We start from the raw sequence: 19117 nt of genomic DNA on the forward strand, positions 1-19117 counted from the left end.
TCCATAAATGGCTTCACATGGCATTGTTTTCTATTCTATTATATCATGTCACTCTTTTACTCTTGGTGTTGTCGAAAATCATTTGTCTTCAGAGGCCGGTGATCAGAATATTTACCTCTTTAATGGGTATAGTTATGCAACACTCTGTCAATGGAAAACACCCAAAAAATGATCTTCGTGGAGAGCTTCTCACACAAAAGTAGAGGCCAATGGAGATGAATGGGATGCGCAACTACTTGGAGAAGAAAGAAAACAAAAATGGAGGAATAATATATTTTAGGTTTTATTATTATTATTATTATTTTCCAATAAGGGTTAAAAAGGATCATTTCAGCATGCCTATGGGGTGTCTCAAGAAAACATGGGATGGAGGAAGCAATGGCCCGAAACTTAATCTTAAGAAATCACACTTTTGAAACTTCTAAATTGAAATGTAATTATTAAACATATTTCAAGTGTATAAAGAGTCTCAAGTCTAAATCTAATGTTCAAATAGAAAATATTAATTAATACATTATTTATATTTATATATTATTTAAATATAGTTATTTAATTTTTTATTAATATAGTTATTTAAGTATTAATTAATATATTACTTATATTATATACTATTTAAATATACTTATTTATATTTTTTATTAATATTAGCGAAAATATATGTTTTAAAAAAGTCAAATCGAAAATGACGGTTAGACTTAAAAAACACATGTAAAATTAAAAAAAAATTAGACAGCGGAAAATCTCCTTATATAGATAATTATTTAAGTAATTTTTAATTTTTAGATTATAAAGTGTAATTAGTATATATATATATATATATATATATATAAAAGTATCTTCGTCTCCTGTATTTTTTAATGATACTCAATTATTTTATTAATAACAAATTTAATTGTAAATAGATTTTTTATTTATCAAGTTTCATTTTATAAAACATTACTATCTTTCTAAACCTTGTTTTTAATCCTTCTTTAACATCTCTCCAGGGTTTCTAACTCATTCTTCATTTATTCTTCGATCATAGATTAACACTGGACACAAAGCAGATGATTCTACTACTTTAACCAATCAGATTCATGAATAGAGTAAGTTCTTTTTCTGCTAATTTTTTAGAGTCAACTATGTTTTCTACTCACATGTTGGTTGCTTATGGCCCCATTATACTTAAAATGATTCTTTGTATGTCTATAGTCTTAGTAGTATGTTCAGATCATTAATATGATTTTCCTATGTGTGAGGGTAAGTTGTTGAAGGAGTACTTTGAGAGCTCTAGAAGCGTCAATCCAGGTAAGGGATGCTAGATTATAGTACCTTTAAATTGTGCTTGATATGTTGAGCTTGATTGAAAAAAATTGATTGGTGAGATGAATTGTAATTCCTTAATTATGTGGTTGTATAAGTATCTAGGGCTTGAGGTAGGCTATTATAGTCTTTGAGTTATAAATGACTAGAGATTGGCCTATTCTAGGTATATTGGATATACAATTTAGTATGCTAGATTAGAAGCTAAAAGATGTGCTTGACTTCCTTGTGTTGTGTTATTTTGATTATGGGTGAGAGTTTCTCTAAGATATTAAATTGATCAAAGTGGTGTTTCCTAAGTAGTAATACAGTCATATTGAATTCAAAAAGAAACATAATAAGTAGTAGATAACTCATGAAAAAGTCACATTGATAAATCAAAACTCATAGAGAAACTCAACTTTTCTGATGTAGCACTAGGTGCCCTTATCATGTTGTTGGGTGCTAAACAAGTGTTGCCTCACTGCCTCAATTATGCTAAGCTAAAAACTTTAGTACCGTTGAGCGCAAAAGTGACAATGTGCTCTTGTTTTGATGGTGTTGGGTAGTGGATAAGTGGTGTTGAATGCCATTGTGAAAGTGGAAGTTAGTGTGCTCCAAGGGCCAAGGTGCCAGGTGTAACCTAGGTACCGTTAGGTGCCATCTGGGAATTTAATTTCTGGTGGTTTCAAGGCTTATGGCATTGGGCGCTAAGGGGTGTTTATTAATTTGAAATTTTATGAGTTATATGTGAGAAGGAAAGTTTTAACTAGTTGTAATTTCCTTTGGTTTGATATGAATGATATGAAATGAGAGGGTTGTTATTCCTAACGTGGAAATACTGCTCAATACCCAAGGTCCTCCTACGGTCGTGTCAATTGTATATAGTGGCGAATATTGACCATAAGTTTTGGAGGGGCCAAACTAATATCCTTAAAATTTATATATGTTCCAAAGAGTTAATATGAAACTCCTCGCATGCACTTGTGATTATTTGAATATTAAGAAATAGTTCTTCTAATTCAACAATTGGATCCTTACTATGATGCTTCAATCGGGTCATTTTATCATTTTTAAAGTATGAATATATTCTTCATCAATATATCTATTTAAAAATAATGTTTAAGAATAAAAAATAATTTAAAAAATCTAATAAAAAATTGAGAGGCAAAGATACTAAAAGAAAAATTTATGATAATCAAGTCACAATTAAAAAACAGTTGAGAAAACATAGTACATAGGGATAGCAAATAAACGCGTCACGTGTGTATTGTCTGAACTTGTCCCTATTTTGACAGAGAATTCCCACATTGATTAGGTTTGGGTATGGGTATGAGAAATATCGAACTTTTTCAATTAGGTATGGGGGATGTGATGATGATGTATATATGAAAAATGAAACTAGAAAGAATGAGGTTGTGTCTAACTTGTTTTTCTCCGGAAACAAAAGAAAACATGTGAGTGTGAAAGATAAATATAATATGTGAAAAACTCAAAAGACAATTAGAACATAAAAAATATCTTAATAAATTTGTTTATTCTTTATTGCATTTAATTTTATGTTTTATTATTTATTAACATTAAATATTATATTTTATAAAAGAAATAAAAATCTTCCTAATTTAATTTATATCTATTTCGGGTGTAGGGGCCAAACACCTACTAAGAACCACTTCAATTTTACTCATTTCTTCTCTAAGTCTCCTCTCTTCGCAATCTGCGATAACTTCCTCACCAAGAAATTTTCCTCCTCGCTCGATCGGTTGAACAGACGATCAGGGTACCTGTCTAAAAGGTTCCGATGCTTAAGTCAGTTGATGGACTGATCGGTGTATAGGTATAACTGCAGTAATAAATGCGAATTAAAGATCCTCACCAACCTACCTTTGGACCCTATTTATAGTTTTCGGTATGGGCCTATAATTAGGGTTCCTTAATCACGACCCAATGATCCTTTAATCAAGATTACTGACTTGTTTAATGTTAATTAATCCAGCTGACTGGTTCAGCTTGGCCGATCGACCGATGGCCGCTTGACTAGTTGGGTTATCTTCTATGAGTTTAATAACTTTAAGTGAATATTTGATCTATATGGCCGATCGATGATCATAGGTAAGACATTACACGAATCACCTATGAGGCTGATCGACCGGTGGATCTCCATGGGTTGATGTGTGATCAACCTGGGGACCGATCAACCAATGGTCCTTTACTAGGTCACGTGTGATTCGTCCATGGGACCAATCGACCGATGATCCCTTATGAGGTAGCGCGTGATTCGTCTGTAGGACCGATCGACCGATGGTCCCTTGCGAGGTAATGTGTGAATCATCTGTGGGGACCGATCGACCGATGGTCCCTTGTGAGGTAGCATGCGATTAATCTGTGGGACCGATCGACTGATGGTCCCTTGTGAGGTAGCGTGTGATTTATCTGTGGGACCGATTGATCGATGGTACTTTGTAGTTCATCTGCGTGGTCATTCGACCGATGGTCCTGTTTCATAGGCAAGCCCTCCCAGCCTTGTTCGATGGACCAGAAAACTGTGTGTTGCTGATGGTCCGATGGGACATATAGTACAATATCCATATATATATATATATATATATATATATATACACACACTACATATAATTTGGAGGACCATGGTCCCCCTTATCAACAATTAAGACCTAACTTTGGTTGTATAATGTTGGATGAAAGAGCCATGAGGACTTTGAGGACCTTTATGATTATGTTATTCCTTAGACTTTGATTATTATTGTGATGTGTGGTTTGTGACAATATGTATTATCTTTTCTTCTTAGTTAGAATTTGAGCATATTAGTAGGATTTTAAATTATTCTAAATTACCCTCATATGTTTAGTTGTGGTGTTGGTATCCACTTACTATGATCATGTATTTCACAAAAATAAAAGATAATGTAAGAGTTAAGAGAAGTAACACTTAAGTTCAAAAATCCATATGTTAATTCGAGTAGAGATGCTTTAACCACCTTTAGAAGAAAATAATAATAATAATAATAATAATAATAATAATAATAATAATAATAAAAATGATGATGATGATGATGGTAATATTAGTGGAGGAGAGAATTAATTCATTAACCGGCAAGAAAGCAAGATGTTGAGAGAATCTTGCGTAAGAAATAATATAGTGATTAAAACCAATAAATAATGAACAAGGAAATAATCAAATTTAACCTAATGAAGATAATTTTCAATTGAATGAACTAAGGTTAAAGAGGACATTTGTTGAATAAAATTATGAATGTCACCGAAGAAGGATTGAGATAGAGATTACAAGAAAGTGACCATCGGTTGCATTGAAGAGTAACCATTTATTGGACTTACTTGCGCACATAGAATAACCGGACAATTATCACACAATGTAGGTTTTAGGTGTAGTTGGTGTTGTAGGAATAACCATTTATAAGAGTTTATAATAAATAAGAGATTCTGTTTTTAATTGTTCTATCAACTTTTTTTTGTATTATATATATTAAAAAATAAAATTAATGATGTAAGTGTATTTTAACTCTTTAGTTGACCCATTAATGTTTCGAATTAGAGAAATGGAAAGAATTATTTTACATATTAAAGTGATCCATTAATATTTTGCAAATGGTCTAACTCTTCTATAAGACTCTATAATCTAGAGTGTTTTTTAATGCATACTTTGGAAGGATATAATATAATGACAATGCAGCATGAATAAGTACAAGAATGAAAAAGAAAAAACACTAGAGCAATGAAATTTTATTGAGATTAAATTGTAGAAACAGGACATTTAGAGCTACCTCTGTAAAACCATTTTTTTTGGCAAATCTTAGAAGTTGTACTGGATCACATGGGCAACAAATTGGTAGGATCACATGAGTAACAAATGGGAGGAGTATTATTCTCTCTCTGTTTTCTTTTTTTTAATATGTATCTCTTATATTGTTTCTTTGTGCACTATCCTTTTGTTGGGTTTTTTTTTGTTGGTGTTTTAATTTTTATATTTTGAATTCTTTTTTGGATTTTTTTTATAAAATGGTTAGAGCATTTGTTATTCTATACATTTTTTTTTGATAAAAAAGATATTAAACTATTTCATTATATTAACGATAATAAAAACTTAATTTGTACATCTTAATAGTTTAAATAATATTTGTTCACCTAATAGTCTGACATTGTTTAGTAGTCAAGACCTAAGATGGTTTAAATATTCTTTCTCCTTTCACCATTTAAGGCGCCTTTTAAAGACAAAACAGCAACAGAGCTACCATTTCAAAGCTGACAATACCTCATCTAATTTTGTGATTAGCAACCCCAACCATGCCATGTAAAAATATCTAAAAATTAGAACAGTGGCAGATCTTGAGCACAAATCTTGGAGATGTCAACATTATATACTCAAAATTTATATATTTTTTTATCATTTCACTAATATCATAAAAATGAATATATATTTCAATATAATTATAACTCTAAAAAATTGCATATATTTAATACATAAATTGTTCTTTTTCTCTCACATTATTTGAATCCATCAATAATTAAATCAAAACTAAAATTTAAAGTTGTTTCTTTTTTAAAGTAAATAATCATATTGTGTGCATGAAATTATCTTTCGTTTCATTTTGAAGTATTATTTTTAAAAATTATTATAGAAAAAAAAATTAAACTTAAGTAAAATGTATTTCCTATTATTGTCAAAAATCGACATAATTCAAATATGATCGATGAATTCTTCAAATTTAAATGGCTAAGAGCATCATCGTCAAGTTAAACTTTTAAACTAATTTTCTCAAATGAGCAGTTAAGTAAACAAATCATTATAAATATTTTCACATTTCTTCAAATTTTTAAATTTAATAGTTATTTGAGTTTTATTTCTAAAAAATTCACCATTGGTCTTGTCTTACATTCCATGATGAATGTGTTGAAGGTGAAGAAGAAGTAGTTTTTCTGATTTGTGAGATATGAGAGGATGATTTTAGAGCCACTAGCAATCCGCAACTAATAAACTTACTTAACCCAATAGATGATGCTAAGTAATGTGGTCCAATAAAATTTAATTAACCTCATTTTCAAAACTACTAGCAAAACATGTTAAGGTAAGTTGTTGTTGTTATTATTTATTTAAAATAAATTATTATTTTATTAATATTAGTTAATATTACATTACTTATTTTATCACATGATTTAAAGTCCAAAAAATCCTATATATATATATATATATATGCATATATACATATATATATATATATATATATATATATATATATATATTATTCTTAAGGAATACACACTCTCTCATATTTATTTTTTTTTATTTTAAGAGATCCAAATTTTTTTACGGATTTGAGTGTTAGAAGATCTTTTGCAGGAAAATTTTCTTTTAATAAAGGATTCAATAGTTATCAAGAACATTCAAGTTATCACTTAGGTTGGATCTTTCCACCTATACAAAGGTCCAGGCTCCTAATTTCAGTAAAAACATTTGACACCTATGCCAGGTATAACTTTATACTACCTCCACATATGTATTACCTCCACATATGCATTCTTTTTGTTCTCATAATACCCTCATGCTGTAAGCTAAAGTCAGATTTTCACCACCGTCACCTTTGGAATATCATTATCTAAGATAGAAAAAAGTAAGGCACGGCTGAAAAAAGAAGAAGGAAAGCTCTCTTTAACTCATAATTATGGAATCAGACCTATGCTTCGTGGTTGCACATAAAAATGAAATATTCTGGAGTTTGATTGGTTCAAAGTTCAATATGGCACCACCATGATTTTGACATCTAATAAGGTTTTGTGCGTAAATGCCAAATTTGAATTGTTAGATTCAACAATGCACGTATCTTAGTTTAATACATTTAGAATTCACCAATAATTTCCCTTATCAGACAACTTTGAAATGTGTGTCATGAATCCAATGAATTTATTGATACAACATATATTCAAACATGCATTTAATTTTCTCACCAAACTTCCATTTCATGCAAGTATTTTAAAATGTTAAACGAAAAACAACGCACTAATGTATCATTATAATAAGATATTGAGATTCTGAACTAGGTTAAGAATTTCAATTTTACGAATATACCGTGTTGTGTTATGATTATTCTGAGATGATAAGCATCAACAACATCGAAAACGTTTCGAGGGCATGTTTATTGACGCCATCGACCAAGGCACGACTAACACCAGACATGCAAGTGTTTTTTCTAAGTGATAAGTGTTAAGAATAAATAAATTTTTCATTTAAAATTGACACTTATCATGTATCAAATGATACTATTTGTGTACCAAACAAACTTCATTGGCTTTAGATACATAATGAGATATTGAGAAATAATTTTTTATGAATTATAATGATATTTTGTTGTTTTGTAGTAAAAATAAAAGAAAATATTAAGTATGCAGCCGAGCTACAATACTAGAGTTGAGCCATGGAAGTAGAAAATACAGGACAACATATTTAGACTTTCTGGCTGAGCACAAGAAATGAAGCTGAGCCTCGTGAGGAAACTCTCTTTGCGAGAAAACCTGGAGTCCAAATCCATGAGGCTGAGCAGCCAAGGAAACACTTCCAAGAAGGAAAGGTCATGTGTTAAGCACCAGGATAAGGGGTTGAGCTGAGGAGGAAACCCACTTGTAAAGTAACCCCTATAGCTAAGGACCGTCCAAAAATTCCTATAAATAAAGACCTTGAGTCTTCATTCTAAGCATTGAGTGGAGGCTCCACAATGTAGTATTAGAATAGAATAGGGTCTGTGAGGCACGAGGGAGGTGCTCTTAGTTAGATCTTATGTGTAGATGTTGGTGAAATTGCATTGTAATATTCTATGAGTAGCTGAACTCCCTCATGTCTAGGTTTGATGTAATCAATTCTAATTCTATTTACTTCTACTTCTTAGGTATTTATCTTTGTTTTCATTCAATTGTTTGTGGTTTGATTTATGCTTAATAATGACTTAATCACTCATCTATTTAACTGGTTTGAATTTTGAGTTGAGAAACTGATCTCAAACTGTGGTCCAATCAAATCATCATAGATGTATTGGATGCTTCATGGCATACCAGAGTGGATGCTGGAGGAGAGAGTCTTGTACATTAAAGCAAGGACTATCATTCTACCAAGAGTTGAGAGATCACACTAGGGTTTGGAGTCCTTAGGTTCTAGTGTATCAGAGATGATCCTAGATCTACATAGAAAGAGTTCTCCCAGGTAGGGATGGAAAAAAAAATCCACGCCCGCGAGTATCCGCAGATAAAATCCGTGACGGATAGTTGGTACCCGCGGGTAATAGATATCCGCGGGTAACGGGTAATTTAATACTCGTTTCTTAATGGGTCGGGGTCGGGTATCATATTACCCGTACTCGCGGGTATCCGCTATCCATTAAGAAAATGAAATTACATATTTATCCTTGTTAGGTTATGAGATATTAGGTTGATGTTGAAGTTCATTTCTTTTTTTGGCTCATTGTTGCCGTCCAAGTGCTTTGGGATTTTCGAACAGGCAAACCCATGCTTCTTCTTTCATTTTCTCTCTTACACACTTAACATTCATCTCCAAAAGTTGTTCTTGCTCCTTCTACAACTCCATTTTTACTCAACAACCCTTTTGGGTATTATCCTTTTTGTTAACCTATTTTTCTTTCATTCTCTGCTCCCAGTTTTCTCGTGTTGAATCTTTCGAAGGCTGTCCTCCAATCCTTCAAATTTTGCGTGAAGCTTCAAAAGGGTTATTTTTTCTATCTCTTATTTTAGTTATAGGTTAATACATGAATTGGAATGACTCATGACTATGATTATTTCTTATTGAATAAACTCAACTATCCAATTATTTTTTTCTGTCCGATTAAGGTCGTTTATGGATCTAGGGAATTGAGAGATACATTTTTTAAAATTGGAAGTTGTGATAAGGGCTAAAAATTGACTTTGATTAACCACCAAAAACAAGGCCATTAAAAATTGAAAATTTGTCTTCAAATGAAAATTTAAGATATAATTTTCTTTTTTTTTTCTAAAGATATTAAAACACCACACCAAAGAATATGATTAAAAAATTAAATAAGAAATATATATTTTATATTGAATTCATGTGAACCTTGCAGACAATATATATTTTATGGTATTTCTAATGATCAAGAAAACTTAAGAATTGAAGTGAACCTAGTTTTTTTTACTATTTCAGTTCAAGTATGCAGACAATATATATTATATGGTATTTGTCATTCATCTTTTATGCATGAATGATTCTTTCAATTAGAAGTAAATGTCAAATCACATTTTCCATCACACTGGCATGTAAAGTGGAAATTCATACTTTATTACTCATTCATATTTTATTTTACACGATCTTTGTATTTTTATTTCCATAGCATTTAAATTTTGCCATAATCATGTCACATGAATGATTATATTAAACATGATTTAGTCTTTTTTATATTCAAAATTTAATTTTTTGTCATGTTTTAATATTTATAGAATGTCTAATCAAGATACATTTTCCCCTATGGATGATGGCCAACAAGGAACATTTGTAGAACCAAATGCAAATATAGGAGATTCAAATCAAAATGATGTTCCTATAGATTCTATTCCAGGAGAAACCGAAAGTTCAACTCAAACTGTTAATTCAAGAAGATTACTGTCAGATGTTTGAAATCACTTTAAAAGACAAAAGGTAGATAGAAAATGGAAAGCGATATGCAATTATTGCGCCAAAAGTCTTTTGGGTGACACAAAGCAAGGTACATCACATTTGAGATGCCATTTCAAGAATTGCAAGCTTCGAACAACATGGGACATCAGACAATCCTTTTTAAAAACTCATAAAAAAGGTGGTGAAACTGTAGGTTTTGGCAACTATGTGTTTAATCAACAAACAGCTAGAGATGCACTCTGTAAGATGATAATTCTACATGAGTATCCAATGTCAATGGTTAATCATATAGGCTTTAAAGAATTTTATGATGCTGTTCAACCTCTATTCAAGGTGATTTCTCGAAACACCTTAAAAAAAGATAATATGAAGGATTACAATGTAGAGAAAGAGAAGATGAAATTAATGTTGTCAAGGATTCAAAGTCGAGTTGCAATTACCACTGATATGTGGACTGCTACTAATCAAAATAGAGGCTACATGACTATAACAACTCATTTTATTGATAATTTATGGAGGCTATAAAGTCGACTTGTGAGGTAATAACATTTTACTCTATTTTAATTGCAATTTTCATATTAACTTTGTTCTTCTTGGCTAGATTAATTAAATTTGTTTTTCAAATATAGGTTTATGTATGTGCCTGCTCCTCATATTAGTCAAGTTCTTGCTGAATTGTTGGTTGAATGTTTAATTGTTTGGAATCTAGATAGAAAAGTTTCTACTTTGACAATTGATAATTACACTACGAATGATGCTATGATTGATCGCATTTTAGATAAGATCTCAAGTAGGTCTCTTATTTTGGGTGGCCAACTATTTCACATGCGATGTTATGCACACATATTGAATTTGATTATGAAGGATGGTTTGTCCATAATTGCTAATGTCATTGAAAAGGTTAGAGACAATGCTAATTTTTGGACAGCTACACCTAAAAGAGAAGATAAATTTATAGAGACATGTGCTCAATTGAATATTCAATTCAAAAGAAAATTAGTTGTTGATTGCAGAACTAGGTGGAATTCTACATTTTTAATGCTTCAAGTAGCCATACAATACAAGGAAGTATTTGATTGTTTATCATAACGAGAAAGTCAATATAAGCTTCGCCCAGTGCACATGATTGGCAAATGGCAAATGGCAAATGAAATTTGTTAAAAGTTGGAAATATTTTATGATGTGACACTTATGTTTTTTGGTACTTCTTATCCAACTACCAACATTTTTTTTCCAAAGGTATGTCAAATTAAGTTGGCTTTGATGGAATGGCTTAACTATTCCAATTATATTATTCATCAAATGGCTGCATCTATGGTTTTACAGTTTGATAAGTATTGGGGTGTGATCAGTGGAGTGATGGCTATAGGTATTGTGTTTGACCCCAGGTATAAAATTGATTTGTTGGATTTTTTTTTCCCTCAGATATATGGTGATCAATCTGATTGTGAAATTGAAAAGGGGAAGATTCTTTTTAAGGACTTGGTAATAGAGTATGGAATGAACATGAAAGGTAAAAAGTTAGTTTCTTCATGTCAAAATCCAAACATAAATATATGCCAAAGTGTTAATGGAAGAAAAGATGCTTGGAGGAGAGATTTTGCAAAACATCAGATTGCAAAGAAAAATGAACCATCAAATTATAAGTTGGAACTTGACTATTACTTGGAGGAACCAAACACTGCCTGATTTAGATGAAGAATTTGACATTTTAGTTTGGTGGAAGGCTAATGGGTTAAAATATCCAATTTTGCAAATGATTGCAAGAGATTTTCTAGCCATTCCTATCTCAACAGTTGCTTATGAGTCTTCTTTTAGTACTGGTGGTCGATTTCTTACTCCACATCGTAATAGATTACACCTAGACACTTTAGAGGCATTGATGTGTGTTCAAGATTGGCTATGGACTGACATAGAAGGTAATTAAATTAGCACTTCAAATAACATATTTATATTCATTCAAATGATTGACTATGACAAATGAATTGATTTTCCTTTTCAGGTTCATCAAAATTGAAAGTGGACAAGATGAAGCTTAATACAATACTAGAGGAGATAATTGATGATGATGCCATTAGTTTTATTTTTAGTATTTTATTCCAATTTTACTAATAATGTCACTATGTCATTTATTAATGACTTTATTTGTGTTTTATTTGTTTCAGGAATCAAGTGGTCACCATGAAGATATTGGAGAGGAATCATAGATCTTAGATTGTTATTTTTAGAAGAATTATTTTTTAAATTTCTTATATTTGAGATGTATGTTTTAGGTACTATTAATTTGAATTTATGTTTTAACTTTTATTTAGTTGTTAATTAACTTCTATTTGGATGTATGCTTAAATGTTAATTTTTTTTCGCAATTTAATTTGGACCTCATTTAAAAACTAATAATTTTTTTTAAATATTCGCGGGTGTCCAACGGGTACCTGCGGATTGAAAAATATTCGCGAGTATGTTTTATGCGGGTATCCAATAGGTAACGGGGCGGGTAACAAGTATGATTTTTTCTTGCGGGTCGGGTAGCGAGTAGGCACTATCCGTACCCGACCCGACCCGTTGTCATTCCTAGGACATTGAATGATTTGCAAAGTAAGTAAACAAGATAGTAGTGGTGTAGTAGAAGAAGATGAGATGAAATCAATTCATAGTCCCTACTCCACTCAATCTATCTAATAACTATTATTTTTATTTACTTGCACTCTCTATCAACCAAAAACTCAAAAATCTAACTACCAATATACATGTTAAATCTTAATGGATACAACACTTGTTGATACTACTATGTACCAGTATACTTGCTGGGAAATGGTTGTTGAAAAACAATCATCACCAAGTTATTTTTTGTAACTTCAAAAACTGCAATTATAATTTTTTTATGCTTTGGGAAGTTGAGGATTTCTAGTTGCTCTAAAACCATCCTTTCATATCTCTCAAACCAATAAAACTACTTTTTCTTCATGTTCAACACATTCATCATGGAATGCATGACATGAATTCATTTTAGGTTATTACTCTTTTGGTCCATGTTTTCGTCTAAAAATATCAAGTTGGTCTTCAAGTTTTTTAGTATCAATTTGGTCTAAATTTTTTAAAAATTAATGCAATTTGTTCCTTTTTGTTAAATTTCTTGAAGTAGATCAAAGATTTTTCATTAAAATTAACACTAAGATTATGTTAATTATTCCAACAAAGCAAAATCATACTTACTAACAACTTCAATTTTAATGAAGAATCATTGATCTATTTCAAGAAATTTAACAAAAAGGATCAAATTATATCAATTTTTAAAAAATCAGGACCAAATTGAAACTAACAAAAACTGGAGGACTAACTTGACATTTTTGGATAAAAATAGGGACAAAAAAATAATAATTAAATCTTAGTTTTAATATTTTTCCTCATTAGGCATTCTAAAAGTTATTTTTGGATTTAGGAAGTTTCTTCTAAAACATCTGATCCGAAATATTAACAAAATTTTATAACAAGTGTTTCGAAAGACATTTTCAAATTTGAAAATACCTTTCGAAACATTGTCATTAGTGTATGGGAGGGATTTGACCGCGATTATTTTGACCTTTTGGCTTCGATTTCACACCCGAGGCATATACTAACGAGGTAAAAAAGGATCTGTTTATGCCTCAGTTATGAACTGAGGCAGTAACCCTCGCATATGCCTAAATGGGATATGCGAGGGTTACTGCCTCGGTTCTAGAGGGAACTGAGGCCTAATGGGTATCATGAATTTAAAAAAAAAAGCTTGCTGGCCCAATAACAACATGACATGTGGCCATGATCCTTGTACACGCATATGCACCAACCATAGTGTGCCACGTCATCATCTTCAACCTTCTCCCAAATCAGAAACTCTAGCCATCATTCAAACCCTAAATGTCGCTAGTGTACCGTCACCACCATCTTCGACCATCACATCACGCTGGAACAACTTCACGAAGCCTCCAGTCATTTCACTGGCGATGTAGAACAACCTCCCTTCACCACCATATCAAAACGGAAAATGTTAAACCGCCAACATCTGAACCACTGTGAACCAAATCGCACGTTCAACAAACAGGAGGGTTTCAAAAATAGCAAAAGGAGAAGCACATACCAAAAGCGAGATTGAACGACGACAATGGCAACTTTGCAACCTCTAACGACGACGACAATGGAGGAGGCCTGTGCGACGGTAGGCCAGTGGTGGAGTAACGAAGGAACCTTTGCTTGTGCAACAAAACTCCAACGAAGGAACAATGGCATTTTGCAACGAAATTGGCGTTCGAAAATGGAAGAGAGAAGCATTGTTGCTGCTCGTGCGAAGAAGACGAACAGTAGGGCAATTTCTTTTTAACCCTAAGAAGACTTATTGCCTCAGTTGATTTTAAACCGAGGCATAAACATCTATCTACCTCGGTTACAAGCAACTCGAGGCATATTCCACTTGAAAAGCAATCAAATATGCCTCAGTTATAAGAAACCCGAGGCATAAACATCTATCGGTCTCGGTTATAGGAGACCCGAGACATAAACATCTATCAGCCTCGGTTAGATGTGACTACAGGCATAAAAATCTATCACTTGTTTAAAAATATCACAACAGCGGGAAAAAGAGTTGGGGGGGTTTATGGCTTGGTTCTATGTATAACCGAGGCATAAAAGTTCAAAAAAATTACAAATGTGTCACCGCATCTTAATATGCCTCGTTTGTGCCTAAACTGATGCATATTGAACATTGTGAAAAGTTCATTCTGCACTAGTGTGTTATGGATTTCTTTTGTTATATTTTGGAATGAATGTTCTGGAAATAATTTTTCGGATCCGAAAATATCTTTCGAAATCGTCATTCCAAATATAAAAATATCAAGTTGGTCCTCTAGTATTTTTTTAGTCTCAATTTGATCTTGATTTTTTAAAAATTAATGTAATTTAGTCCTTATTGTTACATTTCTTGAAATAGATTAATGATTTTTCATTAAAATTGAACTAGGGTTATGTTAATTATACCAACAAAACAAATCATTCTTATTAACCGCTTCAATTTCGATGAAAAAACATTGATTCATCTCAAGAAACTTAACGATCGAAAAGAACTAAATTGTATCAATTTTTCAAAAATCAGAACCAAATTAAAACTAACAAAAACTGGAGGACAAACATGAGATTATAGACTCAAAAGAGAAGATTCACTTAGCTTAGAGAGAAATTGATTTTCTAGTAATTTTTTTCTCTCAAGGAACCTATCAACCTCATCCTCATATTGTTATACTGTTGAAGAACTTTTGAATTTCCCTGGTCAAAATTTGACTGCCAAACAAATCCAACAATTTCTAGGCATACTTAACTATATTAGAGACTTTATTTCTGGTGTTGCAAGATACACGAGCCTCTTATCCAAATTATTAAAAAATAAATCCTCCCCATGGGAACCAGATCAAACCCAAGCTGTTCAAGAACTGAAAAAGATTGCCCAAGCTCTACCAGCCTTAAAGATTCCTAGAATTGGAAAAATGATTCTTCAGACAAATGCCAATGACCATTATTAGGGAGTAGTTCTCATTAAAGAAGATGGAAATAAAAAATACTATTGTGGGCATGCAAATGGTCAATTCAAAGAAGCAGAAAAGCATTATCACACCAACTTCAACGAAGCATTGGTAGTAAAAAAAATGGCATGAAGAAGTTTGATTTTCATTTGAGAGGACATCACTTTGAAATTCAATTGGACAACTCCTCATTTCCAAAGATTCTTGAGTTTAAAAATAAAATGCCTCCAAATCCTTGGATATTGAGATTGAAGGATTGGTTTTCAAGATATGATTTCACAGTGAAACATATTAAAGGAAACCTCAACCTAATCCTTGATTCCTCTACAGACCAAGAAAATCTATTCACTATATTTCAGCCTCTCATGTTTTTCCTTTCTTTTTCATGGTAAAACATTTGCCCTCCAAAGCCAAAAATTGAAAAGGTTTATCCTCCTTGCTTATCACCATCTTCCCTGGCTGAAATCCTTCAATATGCCAAAATAAGGTACTTTTATTTCCTCCATGAAACCATGAAATACAAACATTCTCCTACCAATATTTTTAACCCAGAAATTCCATTTGGAGGAATGGTTGAACTTGTCTGTGGTGTGGGATGGGATATTTGTGAACCAACTCTTTGGTTAATTTGGTGCAATATTGTCCAATATTCTATTCCCATACCAAAATGGTTTATAACATTCTTCGTGTTCCTGCTGAGTACAAATATACTCGCGAACACAAGTTATGTAGAAGCCAATGAACATTTAAATGCACACGTCCACCTTCTTCGCTTCAGTGTCTAAGTCCAAGAGTTGAAGTATCTCCTTCCGATGAAGAGTCCTGCTGGCGATGGAGCCTACAAAGTCACTTCGACGCTCAAGTCAGTGCCAGAGCAATAAATGATAGTAATAGTAAAAATAGCATAGGGTCTTTACCTCATGAATAATGCCTTTTATACTACTTTAATGGGCCAAACCCTATGGACCTAGGGTTTGCAATGTTTAGTTGGTTTTAGGTTTTATTAATTGTGCTTAATTAATCTAATCCCTTTCTTACCGCTCCATCTCCTCAGCACAAGTTCATAGTACTTATTACAGCTTATTCAGCAGAGGTATCCTCTACCCTTGTGCCGAGATCATTCAGACCTATTCCCTAGTTAGTCATCACGACATCCTCGCCTACCTTCATATTACTTATCTGCCTTTGATAAGTTCGTGTACTATGAAACCTCCTAGGTTAGAGTATATTCAGACTAGCATATTGGAGTTGGCCAAGATTGGCTATTTTGCTTAATAGGCTGGAGTATACTCGGCTCTTCAAGTTGTAACCACTTCGGTGGTTCCAAGTGTCCCTTTCCCCAATATGTACACTCCGTGATCATGACAAAGATGATTACTATTTTTGGACCTTGTTAGAATGGTTCTCTCCTTTATCATGGTGGCGACAAGAATTAAAAAGAGCTATAAAATTTGAAGATTGGAAAAGATGTTACGTTTATAGAGGAGGAATACAACACCAATGAAACCTAAGTCCAACCACATAAAGAATTGACATTACTCTTAATTCAAAATCTTAGGCAATAGATTTATGGGTCTTCGTCCTTATATGGTGTCCCACTTTTTCATTTCTATCCGATATAAGATTTAGACTCACACTTGAATTTCCAACAAAATATTATTCCAAACTTCTCTTAATTATTTAGTTTCTATATTCATCATCCATCACCCATATTTCAAGAATCTTGGTGGGCTGTTATGATCGGGCATACATGTTAGGACTTTTGAGACTTATCCATTAGATAAGAGTTACAAGAATCAACTAGTTCAACATCTCTGTGAAGTAAATAATTATCACCCTAACCTTGTGTTTGGATGAAGCATTTCAATAATGCTTAGAAATTGAAATGCTTTGTATTTCAATTGCTTGTAATTAAATTCCATTCATTTTTTAAATAACTTGTTTGGATAAGGAAATTAAAAATACCTTACATTTCAATTTCTTGTTTGGAAAAAAATTTGAATTTATTGCGAGATAAAATTTAATTTTACCAATATTTATTTTACACTTAATTATGTTTTGAGTTCATGATAAATTTGGAAATATGCTCGACAACCTAGATGGGTCGGGCAGACCCAACTATGCAACCAAATTGGTTAGACCCGATGACCCGCCCGAGCTGGACCGAGTGGGAAGCCCAGACAGGCTGGGTGGTCCGATGATCAAGAGGCCTGGCGGCCCATATTGCACGATTATGCCGTCAAGTTCGTCAATATGGCCCGGTCCAACACGTCTAGGTCATTGGCCCAATGCTCCAGACGGGTCCGACGACCCGAATGGGCTCGACGATCAAGACGGGCCCGATGACCTGGACGGGCCCAAAGACCTAGATGGGCCCGACCAGCTGAATGAGCCCGACAATCTGGACAGGGCCGAATACCCAGACGAGTTCGACGACCCAGACAAGCCCGTACACCTAGACGGGCCCGAAGACTCGGACAGGTCCAACAACTAGGATGGGCCCGAGGATCCGGACGGGCGCGACGACTAGGATGTGCCCGACGACTTGGACACGTCCGAGGCCTGACGACATAGACGGGCCTGAGACTCGAACGGGCCCAACAACTCGTACGAGCCTTTCAAACCGTCGGGTTCGTCCAAATAGTATGGCCCGTACGAGTCATCGGGCCTGTCTGGATCGTCAGGATCGTCGGGGTCATTGGGCCGTCGTCTGGGTCATCGTTCTCGTTTGGATCGTCGGTCCTTTTCGGGTTGTCGGATGTGTCCAAGTCGTCGGGCATGTCCAGGTCCTCTGGCCCATCCTAGTCGTTGGACCCGTCCGGGTCTTCGAGCCTGTCTAGGTGTACGGGCCCAATGATTTGGAAGGGCTCATCTAGGTCGTCGGGCCTGTCCAGGACATCGGGCTCGTCCGGGTTGTCTGGCCTGTCTAGGTTGTCAGGCCCGTCCAGTTCGTTGGACCCGTCTGGGTCGTCGGTCATGTCTGGGACGTTCAAGACGTCAGACCCGTCCGAGTCATCGGGTTCGTCCGGAACGTCGGGTCCGTCTAGGTCGTCGAGCACGTTCGGATCGTCGGGCAAATCCGAGTCGTCATGCTCGTCCGGGTCTTCGGGCCCTTCTGGGTGTACGGGCCCAGTGATTTGGAAGGGCCCGTCTGGGTCCTCGGGCTCATTTGGGTCCTCGGGCCCGTGCAGGTCTTTGGGCTCGTCTGGGTTGTCTAGGTCGTTAGGCCCGTTCAGGTCATCGGGCAGTCTGGATCGTCGGGCCCGTTTGGGTCTTCAGACCTTTCTAGGTCATCGGGCTCGTCCGGTTCGTGGATTCCGTCCGGTTCGTCGGGCCCGTTCGTGTCGTCGGGCCCGTTCGGGTCGTCGGGCCCGTTCGGGGCGTCGGGCACTTCCTGGTCGTCGTGCCCATCTGGATCGTCTAGAATGTGAGGTTGAGTGAGAAGAATTTCAAATTCCACCTATTTTGAGGGTATTTGAATTTCTTCTAATTTAGCTAATTGAAATCCTTCAAAAAAATGCTTAGATTTGAAATGCTTTCTAATTTCTCTACTCAAACAAAACATTTCATTACAAAAAAATCTAAATTCTTCAAAGAAATGAATTATTTCATTAAAACACCC

Source organism: Vigna unguiculata, chromosome 10 (genome assembly GCF_004118075.2).
Source record: "Vigna unguiculata cultivar IT97K-499-35 chromosome 10, ASM411807v1, whole genome shotgun sequence".
Classification (NCBI taxonomy): Eukaryota; Viridiplantae; Streptophyta; class Magnoliopsida; order Fabales; family Fabaceae; genus Vigna; species Vigna unguiculata.